Source organism: Pieris rapae, chromosome 4, assembly GCF_905147795.1.
Source record: "Pieris rapae chromosome 4, ilPieRapa1.1, whole genome shotgun sequence".
Taxonomy (NCBI): domain Eukaryota; kingdom Metazoa; phylum Arthropoda; class Insecta; order Lepidoptera; family Pieridae; genus Pieris; species Pieris rapae.
Genome location: NC_059512.1, coordinates 11150005 through 11166243, shown reverse-complemented (window position 1 = coordinate 11166243; position 16239 = coordinate 11150005). Strand labels below are relative to the sequence as shown.

The window sequence follows — 16239 nt, the reverse complement described above, 5'->3', positions numbered from 1 at the left end:
TTCTACCTTTGTCATAACCTCCCAATCTTCAACGCGACGAGCAAGACAGGAACTCGCAAAAGTGACATCAACGATAGAGCCTCCCGCTCTGCGTACGCACGTGTGCTCGGAGCCTTTATTTAATACTGTCAAATTGTACATTGCGGCCCATCGTAACAAGGCCTGTCCTCGTCCACGGTCATCCAGCGTCCCCCACGCAGTCGACTTTGCGTTGAAGTCACCGGCGACAATTACCTCGTGGGGTCGGGCCCAATCTACCAGTGAGCCTATCTCGACTAAAAACCGCTCGAACTCGGCGAGTGTCTTGTTGGGTGAAAAGTAGGCGCTTATTACTACCAGATTCTCCGAGACTCGGACGGCGACACACCCGCGACCCTTTAGGTGCGGTCCCGCAAGTGCCATCTGGTCCCCGTCGAGTATAACGGCTGCGAGGCCTTCCGTATCCACAATCCAATTTGAAGCGGTCCTCAGCTCTGAGATATATGGTTCTGACACCATTGCAACATTAATGGACCACTGTGCCATGCTTTGTGTCAGAAGATCCTGGGCATTGGCACAGTGGTTGAGGTTACATTGGAGGAACCGTACCGTGCTAGGCATTTACGATTTTATCTGTAAGCATTGCTGCCCCGTCCGGTGGGGCGGACCCGGTCGGAACCATGTTGTGCCGCGGCGTCTCTCTTCTAGCAACTTTGGCGCTAGGGGCCGGACATTTAGCGCTCCCTAGCCGATGGTCTGCCTTTCGGCCCGCTTCCGTGCAAAGGACGCACACGGGTTTGCCCTCGCAAGTCGCGGCCCGGTGGCCTGGTTGTGCGCAGCGGTAGCAGAGATTGCTACGATCAGCGCCAAACGTGCACCGGCTGGCTACGTGCCCACTTTGAAGGCACCGGTAGCACCTAATTTCCTTGCGTTCCAGTAAGGTTACCCTTGCTGCGACCCAGCCTATGAGTAGTCGTCCCTCGGTGATTTTCTTGGCCGCAAGAATTGGACACCGAACCCAGGCTCCAAACAATCCAGTTCTGTCTGGCCGAACCTCACTCACTATTACTTGTTCGCGGTTGCAGCCCCCAATCTCCGCTATCGCCTTTTTGATATCGTCCGACGTTACAGAGTCATCGAGGCCAGCCACTCGTACCTCGGCACACTTCTCCGGCCTCGACACGCTCACCCCGCTAGCATAGATTTCTTTCAGTTTACTAGCAAGGGCATCGGCCTTGTCTCCACTGCGTGATCCGGGTAGCTCTAGTATCACCGCTCCCGTCGCCGCCCGCTTAAATTTGACGGCTTCTATGCCCAAATCACTTAGTTTAATTTTTTCCTTTGCCTCCCGTAATACAGAGGCGTAGGTCTGTTCTTTTTCGGTGATTGTAAGCACAACGGCCGTGGATTTCGGGGCTCTCAGCTTTGCTCGCGGCCGTTGAGTAGACGTAGCCGCGGGCTTTACGATGCCAGCGGTTGGGGTATTCTTGGCCTGTTTACGCTTACTTTGCACTGTTATCCACTCTTGCTCGCAGTTTGCCTCTGGGTTGCTCTGGGTTGGTGGGATCTGCGCACTTACTGCATCGGGTGCATTGTTAGCATCAGGTGCCCACAGCTTCTTTCCTTTCCTAGATTTTCTCTTCTCCCCTATCGAGTGTTCTTCTATGCTCTTTGTCGTAGAGTCCTCAATTGGAATCGGATCCGCGGCTAATGGTGGCCGAATTTTCGGTTCCGCATTTAATCGAGGCTCCAGGTTTGCGAGTCTCGCGCTAAGACATTCGCCCATTTGCCTCATTAAACGACCTTCCAGCTCGGCTAAGAGTTGTGGTAGCTGCGAAGATGGTGAAGAAGTCCGTAATGGCTCTTTATGCACCGGTTTCCTTGAGCACTCTTGTATCAGGGTTCTCAACTCAGCCATTTCTTTTTGAAGTGCTTCCACCTGTCCACGAAGTCTCTCATTTTCGTTCCGGAGCGCCCTCGTTTCCTCGCTGACTGTACGGTCAGCTAGCTCTTCGGCGTCTCTACGGATCGAGGTTACCGCCTGTTTTAGCGCTGAGACAAAAGTGCCCTTCAGGTTACTCGAGTGTCGGGCGACTTTTTCCACTGCAGCGAGACTGGCCTCAATCCTCACCTTTGGATCAGCGTGACGTTCGGTTTGCGCTGTGCTTCCAGTTTTTGTTGGGGGACTGGGGGTCGCCTCTAGTAGTTCTGCTTCAACCCTCTTCTCCCGTTCTACTCGTTGGAGTTTACTTAATGCAGCCCGCGACTTTCTCGTCGAGTGAGGGGTTCCAGCGTCGCTAGAGCTGCATTCTTCCTTCCTTCTTTTCCGACGAAAAAATCGCGCCGGTCGCCCTTGTACATGTGGTGAGTTGATGGAGGTAAACGATACGTCAGCGCTGAGCATCTCACAGCTCGTCTCCAGGCTGGCCTCCATCACTTGTCGTCCGACATTTTTTCCTATGGCAGTAATGGCCTCAACTTCACGGTCTCCTGTGCTGTTATTTGGACTCAATATGGGTAGTGGAGTTCGCACCAGCATAACTCTACAATCTTTGAGTGGGACGGGCGTACTCCGGTTAGACATCTCGCCTCCGTCCCTTGTATTCTCCTTCACATCACCACATCCTACCACTCTTCTCTCCTCATCCTTCTCTTCCTCATGAGTTTTGCCCCCCCCCAGAGTACGGTGGGGCTGAGCCATGGCATCGCCATGGGTGGGATTTAACCCACCTGGGGTAGTTAAACGTGTATTCGAACTCATGCTTGCTTTTATTTGACCAGGGGCCGCTCCCCTGTGGCCCTCTTTAAGACCCATGTACCGCAGCCGAGTGCCCGAGCTGTAGCGAGTCCTCGCCGTCACTCCGGAGGGAACCGGGGACGCGTTTTTTTTTTTTTTGTTTTTTGGCGCTAGGCATTGACCTGCCCGTCAACGACCTCAATTCCTCATAGAGGGGATTAGGTGTCCGACGCCACGCTCATCAGCGCCGAACGTTAGGGGATTTTTGTATCAAGGTTTCCTTCCTCTTGTTGCCCAATAAGGCCTCTCCTTCAATTGAACACAGAACAATCACAAGCTGAAGAGTATTCGAGCGTTCGCCGCTATACGCTGACTATATCGCCAAAAGGTATATCCAATAATTGCCGGTTCCGCTGGCTATCCATCGTTCCACTGCACTTTGGCCCAAGAAGACAACAACAACACCAGATTTAATATTGGTTCTCCCGAGATTATTGTTTGCACCCCGCAAGTTCGCGTGGCATGTAGCTACACCGCATCTAGCACGTTTCTTAGAAAAGAAAGAGTCGAGAGCAGATGAGGCCCAGAGTCAAGTACGCAGTAGCGCTATGAAGCAGACCCCCTCCCTGGCCGCCTCCGGCACACTCCAAAGAACACCAATCGGGAACGTCGAATAAGTAAAAGTCCCTCAGTTTCACCTTTGAGATCAAATGATCTCTCCAGCTTGCTAAGGGCTCACGGAAATCTTTTCCGCTGGGCGCTGATGCCCTCTCCAGAGACTAGCCTTCGAAGTGAAGGCCAGCCTATACCTCCTTATTTGCTTCCCCTTTACGACGGCATTGCTGCAATCGTTCCAGGTACTAAGCCCCCCCGGCACGACAAGCCTAGGAGCCGCGGGTAAATTCGTCCGCGGAGGGGGGGAAAACCTAACCTAACCTAACCTAACCTAACCTAACCTAACCTAACCTAACCTAACCTAACCTAACCTAACCTAACCTAACCTAACCTAACCTAACCTAACCTAACCTAACCTAACCTAACCTAACCTAACCTAACCTAACCTAACCTAACCTAACCTAACCTAACCTAACCTAACCTAACCTAACCTAACCTAACCTAACCTAACCTAACCTAACCTAACCTAACCTAACCTAACCTAACCTAACCTAACCTAACCTAACCTAACCTAACCTAACCTAACCTAACCTAACCTAACCTAACCTAACCTAACCTAACCTAACCTAACCTAACCTAACCTAACCTAACCTAACCTAACCTAACCTAACCTAACCTAACCTAACCTAACCTAACCTAACCTAACCTCGTCGAAGACGTAATAGATAATCATCCGATGTCTTACGTCGTTGTTTCCATGTAACAATATCGCGTTTGGACAAAATTTATTTTTCATCTGGCGCCATCTATTATCATGACCCCAAAAACTTAGCAATATCAATTTTTGTAATATTAATGCGCCGAAAAGAGCGCCTACGTCTGGTTATTTAAATAAAAAAAAAAAAAAAAAAAAAAAAAAAAAAAAAAAAAAAAAAATGTGTTTATTTATTATAAGTATGATATTTGGTAACCCATTTTCAGTAAAGTGGGTGTAATTCACGACTGACACTTTTCGGCAATCGCCACGTCTATAAAGGGAGAATTTTTCTTTAAAATTATATAATATGTTACAATTTTAAAACGTAAGGAATTACGCCCTTGAATTTTAACTTCTCTTGTTTCCATTCAAAATAATTTTCATAAAGTTCGTATATTATACCAAGTATTCTGCCTCGTTTGTAGAATTACCCTTTTCAAAGAAACGATACCACAAGTCTTACATTTGTTGCTTACCAACAAAGTACGATTTTGGTTCTGGCCTGCTCAATTGTCTGACCAAAATATATTAATATGTCTTACATGGTGAAATATAGTAAAATATAAATAGGTAACCGGTTTTTTTTTCTATAAGCTCTATTTTTATGGCATGAAACATTTAAAAAAAAATCCTTTGATCTAATTACTCGCAATAAATTGACATGGGCATTGGGCAATCTCGCATGATTCTCAAATAGTAGTCGACCATCATAATATTAGGTCCTTACATATGAAATTGGCGTTTTGTATGGGAGGAACAAAAAGTCGAATATTTTTAAATAAAATATATTTAATTTAATCAAAGTATGAACCATTGTTTTCTATGCACTTTTGCCATCTCATAGGTAGTTCATTGATCCCTTTACAAAAAAAATCTATTAGTAACAAAATTTATCGATATTAATGTAATCGTGACTTTTTACAAATTGATAAGTTAAAAAATGATTTATGTCAATAATTGTACATTATATATTTTATTGACAATACATACAAAATGAGCTGCACCAAAAAAATTTTCCCTTTTTTTCTAAAAGGAAAAGAAACAAGTTGCCACTTCATTAGCGTTTAGCAATTGTTTCGTCCAACATGTCATCTGTCCGGTACGAACACTGATGATGGCATGTGGCTGGAAAATCAACCAATGCTCTACAAATTTTGGATTCGATTGAGCTTCCACTTTATTATTAACGATTTCCATTCTCTGGCTATTTCTTTGTTGTCGAAATTTAACTGATATTCTAATTTCAGTACGTGAAATGAAATACAATTGTTTTTCTATCCATTGACAATATCATGATTTTTGACAAATCAAACGGAATCAAATAAAAGTGGCAAAAATAAGTCAAAAACATTTAATCTTTTAGAATTCTGGGTCCATTGTCATTTTAAAAAAGTTTAGTTAAAGATAATAATAGTTGATAATCTTTATTTCTTCTTTCACATATACATACAAGGTTATTATGATTAAACTAAGACGATAAAACAGAGACTGGTAAAAAAGGCCACTGATGAGAATGAACTCCCAAATGTCAAAATAAACTATTTAACTTTTGACATCTCCCGACTCTCCCCTTGGCACCTGACCCTGGAAAATAGGAGAAAGGACGTGTACAGCAAATACTCCATACCTTTGAATGTTTTAGTTATTTTAATTATATAATAGAATATAATGAGCTGCAAAACTAATTTGTTGCTTTTATCCAGAAATGTCTTTCCAGATAATTCTTGTACGTTTTATTCGCTCGGACTTTCTTAGTTTCATTCTATTGTTAAAGCACTTTAAGGCCCCAATGGCCCATACAGGACATATTATAACGGACATAGAGAGAATACAATGAAGTGGATAATATAATTTCATTCAAAATTACTTTGAAAATTCCTGATATTAACCCGCTGCAATCGCCATTTGCCGCTTCAGACCTTGGATCCAGTGGCTTAGGAGAAGGGGGGTGTCACCCACCCGGTCTCTCACCTTTAAGAACCACTAGTAGCCACCGAGGTAGCTTCGCCACTGCTTGGATCTGATCTGAAAATATTTCAAATAGCCATATAAGTTACCCTTAGCAATTAATGTATTTCTATTTATATTAATTAATACAAATTTCTTAATCGTATATTTATATATCGTTATATGTTGATTAAGAAACAGAAAATTTATTAAAATAATAAACTTAATTCTGTTTTTGATCAGTGCTTTACAGTGCAAAGGTAGACTTAATTATAAAGCCAGCTTAAGGGAACACCGTAACAGATATCAGTATATTATATACTAGCTGAACTGGCAAACATCGTTTTGCCATGTACTTATATCATTTATGGTTATTGTCTCACTCGACATAGATAGGTATAGTTTGTACTTTTTTGTAGATATTTATAAGATCTACAATTACTTAGAACATTTTATGGTTCTATCTTTAATTGTTTAGGCAGGGTACGCAAAATAAGTAACATTTTTGTTGATTTTTTACACCTTGTGTCCGAAAAACCCTAATATCTTACGGAACCCTATTTTTGTTCAAAATTAAATAAAACCTATATTACTCGTGGATAATGTAGCTTTCGAATGGTGAAAGAATTTTTAAAATCGGTCCAGTAGTTTATGAGCCTATTCATTACAATCAAACAAACAAAGTTTTCCTCTTTATAATTTTAGTGTAGATAACTAGCTGCCGCCGCGAACTTCATTTCTCTTTCCCAAGTCTACCTTTTCAGTACATACCAACGTGGAACATTTCGCTTACTACTTACTACCCCAGAGAGTTTTCTGTGTATTTTTTCTATATAAACCTCAGTATTGAAATTACAGCTTCTTAACTAACAAACAAAAAATAAGGGGTTCATGAAAATTCTATTTTTTTTGTCCACAGCAAAAAAAATCAATTCAAAATCACTTAGGGGTTTGTAAGCTAGTAGCCGATTCTCACTTTCTGAATATGCATAAAAAAATCTCATAAGAATCGGTTGAGCAGTTTCGGAGCGATATGCTAACGAACATTGTGACACGAGAATGATATATATGTATAGAGATAAGCAAGCAAATATTCAAAAGCAAAAGAATATACACCCCAAATTATAGCCGCCGCTGCCGCCCATCGTCACCACGAACGGGGACCGTAGGAAGAGTTTCAAAGCACGTGTAAATCTTTCTCTCTATTCTGAAATATTAAAAAAGGATTTTAGGTTACCCGGCTAAGCGAGAACAACAAAACGATTTGCACAAATTGGCTTCGAGAGAAATCGGGAGCAGAAAATAAACTAATATTTTCTTAAAGATAATATTGTCTACAATCAAGCAGAATATTGATCGGGTAATAAGTAGGTACAGGAAAAATCGACAATTATTTTTCCAGAGCACAGAAACTATTGCTTAGTTGAACAGGCAATTCCAAGATATCGTCAAAAGAACTCGTAAAAAAGGAATTTATGGATTATTTTGAGTGTTTTAGCTTACATAGTAATAATACTACATAATTAAAAACTGATACATAGAAAATTATAAAGTTTGGCCCCTGTGGCGGTGTACTTTTATCGCTGGCAGCATTCCCCCGCTGTTTTACAAAACTTATTTTTTGCCATTAATTCACATCTACAAAAAGATAATTTTAAAACAGTATACCTTCTCAAAGTCATGGTCTGACTTCCAGGAAAACTCATCAAACCCTCGAATTGATATGATGAAATGGATCCATTGGCAGCCATTGCAGTCCCATTGGTACTTATACTGAAATAGATTTTGGCTAAAATGAAATCTTCGTTATCCTATAAATATAATTTTAAAAAATCATATTTGTATCCTAAAAATAAGGAAGTTTTTCAGCAGTGCTTATGTGTTCAAACATATTCAGTAAAGGATATTTTCCCTTGTTACAATATTTTTAAATTGCAATGAACCTTATAAACTTTACACAATGATAAATTTATGTTATTATTACTAATTTCAAAAAACTAAAAAATCTTGTTTTACCTTAGCATCCGAGCCAGCAGGCAGAAAGTCGAGACTCAAAGCCAAAGAATAATATATATATAATATAACTTGCTCTATTTAATGTAATCCTTTTATTGTTAAATGATGAATTGAGGTAAACCTTATGATTATTTGAAGCATTAAAATTATCATTTTTATATCAGAACCAATTTTTACAGATATAAGACAATTATTGTAAATAAAAATATTATTATAATTGACACGGCTACTACCCTATTGGGAGTAGCCTTAGATTAAGTATAGTTTAAGATAATTATTGTTTAAAAGAATATTACTAAAATTGACACGGCTACTACCCTATTGGGAGTAGACCTTAGGTTAAATTATTTAATTTCACGTGACAATCCTAATTGGCGAAATGTTGGGCATTCGCACTCCACCCAAATGCAAACAAACGGCACCTGCTATCAGGCGCAGTATTGATAAGTGGGAGGCGGCCTCCAGCCGGGCCCCTGAGGCAGCAAAAGAAGATCCTCTGGCTGGGGCGGGAGGAGCAGGTAAGTCTCCTGCTCCCGCTCAAGCCAGGGAAAGAGAAGCAAAAAATTGCTACCTCAAGGCAATGGCCCACTTGGCGGAGTCCCGCAATATCAAAACAGAAATAAAGATAGGGGTACAGTCAGCTGTGAAGCGGCTGTACCAACTCATAAAGGAAGCCGAAGTGGAGCTGGCGGGAGGCCCAACAAAAACTTCAACAAAAACTTCAACAAAAACGACAGAAGGAAAAGACAAAGAAACCGAAATATACAACAGATTAGAAACGCAAATTGAAAGACTGGAGGCAGAAAATAGTAAGTTGGAGAAATGCAGGAAAGACATAGAGTATCTGGCAAAAAAGAAAGATGAAGGTATCCTGACTGAGATTAGAAAAGAGTTCGAGGAGAAAGAGATGAAAGAAAAAGAAAGGCAAAACATATGGGAAATGCAAATGAAGTCATACGCAGAAGCGACAAAAGAAAATCTCAGTCAGGGAAAAAACAGCACAGAGGGCCCGGGTCACAAACCTGCACTGCACTCTGTCGTGGTGGCGCCGAAGAACGCGACCGACACGGCAGAGGAGACGATGCAGAATATTCGGCACTTGCTGAACGCGAAGGAGGAAGGTTGGCAAGTGCAAAAAATAAGAAAAGCAAGAGACGGGAAGGTAGTTGTGGGTTGCAGGACGGAGGAAGAGAGGAGCAAACTAAAGGAAAAACTGGGCAGAGAGATGGAGGTGAAAGATACATCAAACAAAAACCCTCTCGTAAAAATAACAAATTTACTGACCTGCAACACCACCGAGGATATTGCCCGGGCCCTAAAGAACCAGAACAAACACGTGACTGCGCACCTGGAGGAAAGAGAACTAAATATAGTGGAAAAGTACAGAAGGAAGGCAAGAAACCCTCTGGAGAGCCACGTGGTCCTGCAGGTCACGCCTAAACTCTGGCAAGCTCTGACATCGGCTGGCAGAATACACGTGGACCTGCAGAGGGTTTGGGTAGAGGACCAATCCCCTCTGGTCCAATGTACGATGTGCCTGGGGTATGGGCATACCCGCAGACTCTGTAAAAAAGAGACAGAGGTGTGCAGTCACTGTGGAGGAGCCCACATGAGGGCCGATTGCCAGATCCTCGGGGAAGGGAAGCCTCCCAGCTGCGTTAACTGCAAAGATATCAAGGGAAGAGACGCAGAGCACGGAGCCTTCAGCCAGAGCTGCCCAACCCGACAGGGGTGGGACAAAGCGGCGAGGCTGAGCTACGCGTATTGTTAAAAAGCCGAGGGCGCAAACAATATCAGAGACGACAAAGCGACCCGCAAAACAAAAAACGCAGACTGGGAGGAATCCACGCGCACAGAAAAGGGCAGTGCATGGAACTTCAAAGAACCGGTGCAGCTGCTGACACAGAAATTCCTCCCGCCTAAAAATCTTGAGTTCGATGATGACATCAACCAAATATTAAGGAGAGCGGAAGAGGAAAAGACTTGCAGCTCACGGGGTAAAAGCCCTGATGAAGTGCCAATAACAAGGGCGGAGCTCATCAGTGCCGCTGGAAGATCCAAACCGAGGAAGGTCCCGGGTGCCGAAGGACTCGCTGTGAATACCTGCTGCGTAGCTATTACGGCGAACCCGGAGGTTGCCCTGGCCATCTATACACACCTAATTAGAGAATGCCTCATCTTTGCCTCCTCCAGGTGCGACCTGGAGCGGATTACAGGCGTGGCGATCAATCTTGGGGGACTGCCCGACACGCTGACTTGCAACGGATCGCAGCTGGAGGACTGTAATTCAAAAATTACAGAAAGGAAATTAATGAAAGAAAGGCCGGGGCGGGGACCGCGAGGCGGCCGGCGCCCACTTGCTAATGGGTATTATGATGATACTTACGGAGAAGTAAATGCCGCCCGCCTCGCGGGCCACGTCTCAGGATAGAAATGAGAAGAAAATTAGATAAGTTGAAATATTGTAAAGAAATAAAGTTGTAATTGAATCTTGATCTGTGCAAACCCTAATAAAAATTACTACTGTGTTGTCAATTATTAAGAGGACGGATGCGAGAAAGGAAGGAAGTTTAGCTTAGCCAACGGCCCCGGCGATAAATTAGCCGGGGGAGGTAGGCCTATTAGGTGCTATTTAAAAAAAAAAAAAAAAAAAAAAAAAAACTAAGACTCCACTGGGTGAAAGCGCACGTCGGCACGGAGGGGAACGAGAGGGCGGACGAACTCGCGAGGGCCGCTGCGGAGACCTCTAAGGTCAAAGCAGTCCACGTAGAGTACCCGCTATCGTTCATAAGGAAAGAAGTAAGACGGAAAACGATAGAAGTATGGGACAAACGATATAGAGAAGGGACTACGGGCGGAATAACAAAGATTTTTCTGAAAAATGTTGCGAGCGCTTATAAACAACTGAAAGAAGCGAGATTTAGCCCTGAAATGGCACAGATACTCACAGGCCACGGGCCTTTTGCCGAGTACCTGTGCCGCTTCAAATTAAAAGAAACACCAGAATGCGAGTGCGACAGCGGGGTGGAACAAACCATCCCGCATTTACTTATAGAGTGCCCCATTTTTGCCTCCTCCAGATGCGACCTGGAACAGATGACAGGCATGGTGGTCAGTCTTGAAGGACTGCCCGACATGCTAGCCTGTTACAGATCGCACCTGGAGGAATTTTGCATAAAAATAATAAAGAGAACCGCCAAATTTAATGGAAGTAAGGGAGGGGCGGGGACCGCAAGGCGGCCGGCGCCCACTTGCTAATGGGTATCATAAGGATACTCACGGATAAGTGAAAGCTGCCCGCCTCGCGGGCCACGTCTCAGGATAGATATGGAAAGAAAATTAGATAAGTTGGAATATTGTAAAGTAATATTTTAAGAAAGTTGAAATTGAAATTATTTGTACAAAACCTAATAAAAATTAAAGCTGTGTTTTCAATTATTTAGAGGATGAATGTGAGAAAGGACGGATGGGTAGCTTAGACAACGCCCCCGGCGATAAAGTAGCCGGGGAAGGTAGGCCTATTAGGTGCTTTAAAAAAAAAAAAAAAAAACAAAAACCTAACCTAACCTAACCTAGTTAGTCAAAGTTAAGAAAAATCTTTAAAAATAGTTCCCGCGTACTAAGTGCAGTGTGTTATACGTCAAAAGACGCGGAAAATTCCGCTCTTTCGTGTAGTGCTATTTTCATTATCCCAGGTTTTCTTTTTCGAAATTAAAAAAAATTTCAGTTTTTTCGATTTTAAAAATATTATCAGTGCAGTAAAAATTCTTAAGTGAGTTCTAATAGATAGAGCGCAGTGTGGTGCGTATTTCGATATTTTGGTCGATAAGGACACATATTTGTGGATTTGGCAGACATTACAGTGGTAAATCTCAAATAACTTTTTATAACGATCTACAACCATATCTTTTTTATACATCAAACGATAGCCCTTGTTAAGACGCGTCGTTTGATACCAATATCGCATCAATCCGACTGAAACTGGATTTTTCAGCGGCTGAAAACTGGTTTTTCAGTCGCCAAATCGCGGCGCTTCAGTATTTTCCAACAAGACATATATAGAACGGCGCGCAATTACTTCAGCTATCAGCAGACACATCTTTTTTGGAGATCGGAGCACTGACAGCCCCTGAAACCTGGAAAAAACACTATTATTGCAAATATTTTGCGTTCTAACGCCCCTGGGTTTTCGAACACCATAACAGCAGAACCGGCGTCGTCTGACGCATCAGACGACATCAAGATTTCCATTTTTCGCTTTATAGTTCCTGAGTTATAAGCAATTGTAACTTTCAACCCAGGGTTTCCACAGGATCCACTTCAGATAAAAATAAAACTTTGACTTCATCGTATCCGCAACTCTTTTCTGCACCGGAACCAATCTCTTCGCTTCTTCACCACTCATCACCAGCTCCACCAGGAGCCAAAATTCCTGGTGATCACCAGGAACTGCCTCCTCACCAGCACCATCAGGTAGACCTCGTCGCGGGCTTCTAGACGACACCAAACTCCAGCATCAGCAGTGCAGCGGTGCTGGAGTTATCCCGTGCGGAAGCACCAGGTAGGGTGGATTACCAGCCTCATCTCCAACACTACATCCACATACACAGAAACACACCGAGCTTGGGCTTGTTCAAACCGCCTCTTCAAGCCAAACACTAATATAGCCATACAGTCGTCCGCAAACCTACCTATCAACCCCCAGTTTGAGTTTTTATTACAGAACCATAGCGCAATAAAAACCCAGGAAGAAAAGCGGGTCGACCCGATGATAATTCTCAAAGGGATAAACAAAAACACGAGCGAAGCAGAACTCATTAACACAATTAAAGATCAGAACCATACATTGATTGAACACACTTTCAGCATTAAATTCAAGACAGTTAACAGAAACCACACTCTTTACAATGTGGTTCTAAACACCACCCCCTCTGCCTGGAAGGCCTTTACCGAACTAGGCAGAATTAACATAGGCATGCAAAGGGTCCACAGCGGCAATTTTTCACCATTTAGGCAGTGTCAAAACTGCCTAAATTTTGGACACACGAAGAGCCGCTGCCCCGCTACCACACCCACTTGCGCCAAGTGCTCTGCAAATCACCCCACAGCAGAGTGCAAAGAACAACCACAATCACACAGGTGTGCCAATTGCCACGAACACAACGCACAGTTCAAAACAAACACTAACACACAACATCGAGCCGACTCGGAAAGGTGCCCCAAAGTTAGCGCAATGCGTGCCCGCGTAGAGGCCAAGGTCAACTATATATAAAACATGCATAAAAACATCAAGTTTATACAGGCGAACCTAGACCGGTCTCGCAACGCTACACAAGAACTTAAACACCACTTCATCACAAATAAACTCGACATAGCCATTATATCCGAACCATACACAAACAAAAACACAGTAAAAAATATTGCAGGACTCCGCGTGTTTCAGTCCGATTCGGCGGACACAACGAAAGCCTGCATTATAACCAGTACAGACATAAACGCACACATCATCTCACAATTCACCACAGGGAATATAGTGGTTATCGCTATACCCACAAAGACAAGAACACTATACATAGCATCGGTTTACGTTGAACCAAAAACCGACGCTAACAACACGCTAGATACACTGGACACATTCATAAAAACATACAACAACTCAAACATTATAGTTGGCGGCGACTTTAACGCGTGGCACCAAATCTGGGGCGGCTCTCGAAACAACATCCGGGGACAGCAACTGATAGATATCATGAATTCCAATAATATATACATAAACAACACAGGCAACACACCCACATTTGAAACAATAACACACGGAACGGAGAGGTCATCCATTATCGACCTCACGTTCACATCGATACACACATACCATCACATACACAAATGGGAAGTCAAACAACGTTTGTTTCCATCAACACAACACAATCCAATTAAATTTAAACTAGACTGTAGAACAGACCCTATTCCACACACCATGAATAGCAGCACATTCAAATACAACACCAGCAAAGGCAATTGGCACACCTTTAAAGAAACACTACACACTGTAATGATTAAAGATAAAATAACAGAAATAAACATATCGACCCTAACACCCGATCAACTAGACCAGTTTGTATACTCCCTCGCCAACACCATCAACAGCGCCTGCCACAACTCATTTGCCCTTAAAACAGGACACACAAAACCCAAAGCGCCCTGGTGGAGCGAAAGCCTAGATCAACTTAAGAAACAATGCATTAAACTACACCACAAAATACACACATATTCCAAAAACAAACAGACACCCCCTACAGACCTCTTAAACAAATATCACGAAATTAAACTCTCATACGCAAACACAATCAGAAAGACATCCACCGAACACTTCAAACACTTCTGCGAGTCGCAAGGTGCAGAAGATGTTTGGTCCATCACCAACAAATTACTAAAATCTAACAACAACATCCAACCCCGCACCCTTAAGGTCAACAATAAATTCACAAACAACGAACAGGAGACATCACAGGCATTACTCACACATTTTTATCCCGACGACACCCCAGACACGGACGCCAGACACACAAATATGCGCAACAATTCTGGTATACTACCCGACACGGAGGACGACCCTCCCTTCACGACATCCGAAATTATAGCAGCACTCGACTCCATCAGTCACACCAAAGCACCGGGCAATGATCACCTCACCAGTGACATCTGCCAGGTCTTTGCACGCAATTACCCAGAGCTAACCACACAACTCATGAACCGCTGCCTACAAATAGCACACTTTCCGACTCCATGGAAGGAAACAGTAATAAAAATAATTCCCAAACCCAACAAACACGATTACACAAACTTAAGCTCATTCAGACCCATAGGACTAATCCCCGTGTTCGGGAAAGTACTAGAAAAGCTATTTACTAAACGCCTCACCTTCAACGCGCATAAACAAAAACTTCTAAACCGAGCTCAATTCGGCTTCACCGAACAAACTGGTACAACACACGCTCTACACAAAACTCTAGACATAATAAATAACGCCAAACAGCACAAACAACACACCATAGCCGTATCCCTCGATATTAAGGCCGCGTTTGACAACGCCTGGTGGCCGGCGGTATTGAGCGGATTACGTGCGGTAAAGTGCCCACACAATATATTCAAACTTATTCAAAACTACCTCACAAATAGAACAGTTACACACCAAATGGGCAACACACGAACCACTCGCAATACACAAAAGGGATGTATCCAAGGGTCGGCATGCGGCCCTATACTCTGGAACATTATCCTTAACACACTACTCAACACACCACTCCCATCAGGGTGCCACATCCAAGCCTTCGCCGACGACGTTCTAATATTAACTACAGACACAGACATTAAAACATTAGAGGACAAAACTAACCACACACTCAAAATCATTAAAGAATGGGGCGATGGAGTCAAACTACAGTTCGGACCCGACAAAACCCAGACAATGGCCTTCTCCAAACCAGCACAAAATTGCAGCTTAACCTTCAACAACACCCCACTTAAATTCACAGACAAAATTAAATACCTAGGCATCATTTTAGACAACAGGTTAACATTCAAACACCATATCGAACACATAACCACTAAAGCAACCCAACTATTTAACAAACTATCTATTTACACACGACCCACTTGGGGACCACACCCCGAGAACATCAAATTAATATACAAAATGGTAATAGAGCCCATCATCACGTACGGGGCCTCCATCTGGGGCCACGCAGCACTTAAAAAATATAATCGCAAGCTACTTCTAAAAACCCAACGCGGCTTCGCCATCAAGACCACCAGAGCGTTCAGAAATGTATCTACTAACGCTGCGATCGCAATAGCGGGATTCGTGCCGCTTGATCTCAAGGTTCTTGATTCGTGTGAGATTGAGAAGGCGCGCATTAAAGGCGTCAGCAGATACATTCCTGACGACATCACCATCGAACAGCCTACACACTACACCGAACTCTTACACCCCGCTTCCAGACCGCTTTTAAAATTCAGTACTCACAAAAACAATCTCAACACACACCTTACAAACAACATTAACATATTCACGGATGGAAGCAAACAGGAAAATGGACAGACGGGAGCCGCGTTTATTGCGTACTCCCCTAACACTCACACCGCCATACACCGATGGAAAAGAAAACTACATCCCACCTGCACCGTATAC

At 43.3% G+C, this 16239-nt stretch overlaps 1 long non-coding RNA gene across 2 annotated transcripts; it reads right to left on the bottom strand.

The window, feature by feature from the left end:
• Positions 1-5522: 5522 nt before the first annotated feature.
• On the bottom strand, positions 5523-8203 carry LOC111000400. Of its 2 annotated transcripts, XR_006750199.1 has the most exons (5): positions 8052-8203; positions 7704-7808; positions 7152-7242; positions 5956-6113; positions 5523-5672 (listed from the first exon to the last, which is right to left on the bottom strand). It is a non-coding gene; the product is annotated as an uncharacterized LOC111000400 (long non-coding RNA). The 2 variants fall into 2 exon arrangements; XR_006750198.1 differs by having other exon boundaries at positions 7704-8203.
• Between the last annotated feature and the right edge of the window lie 8036 nt (positions 8204-16239).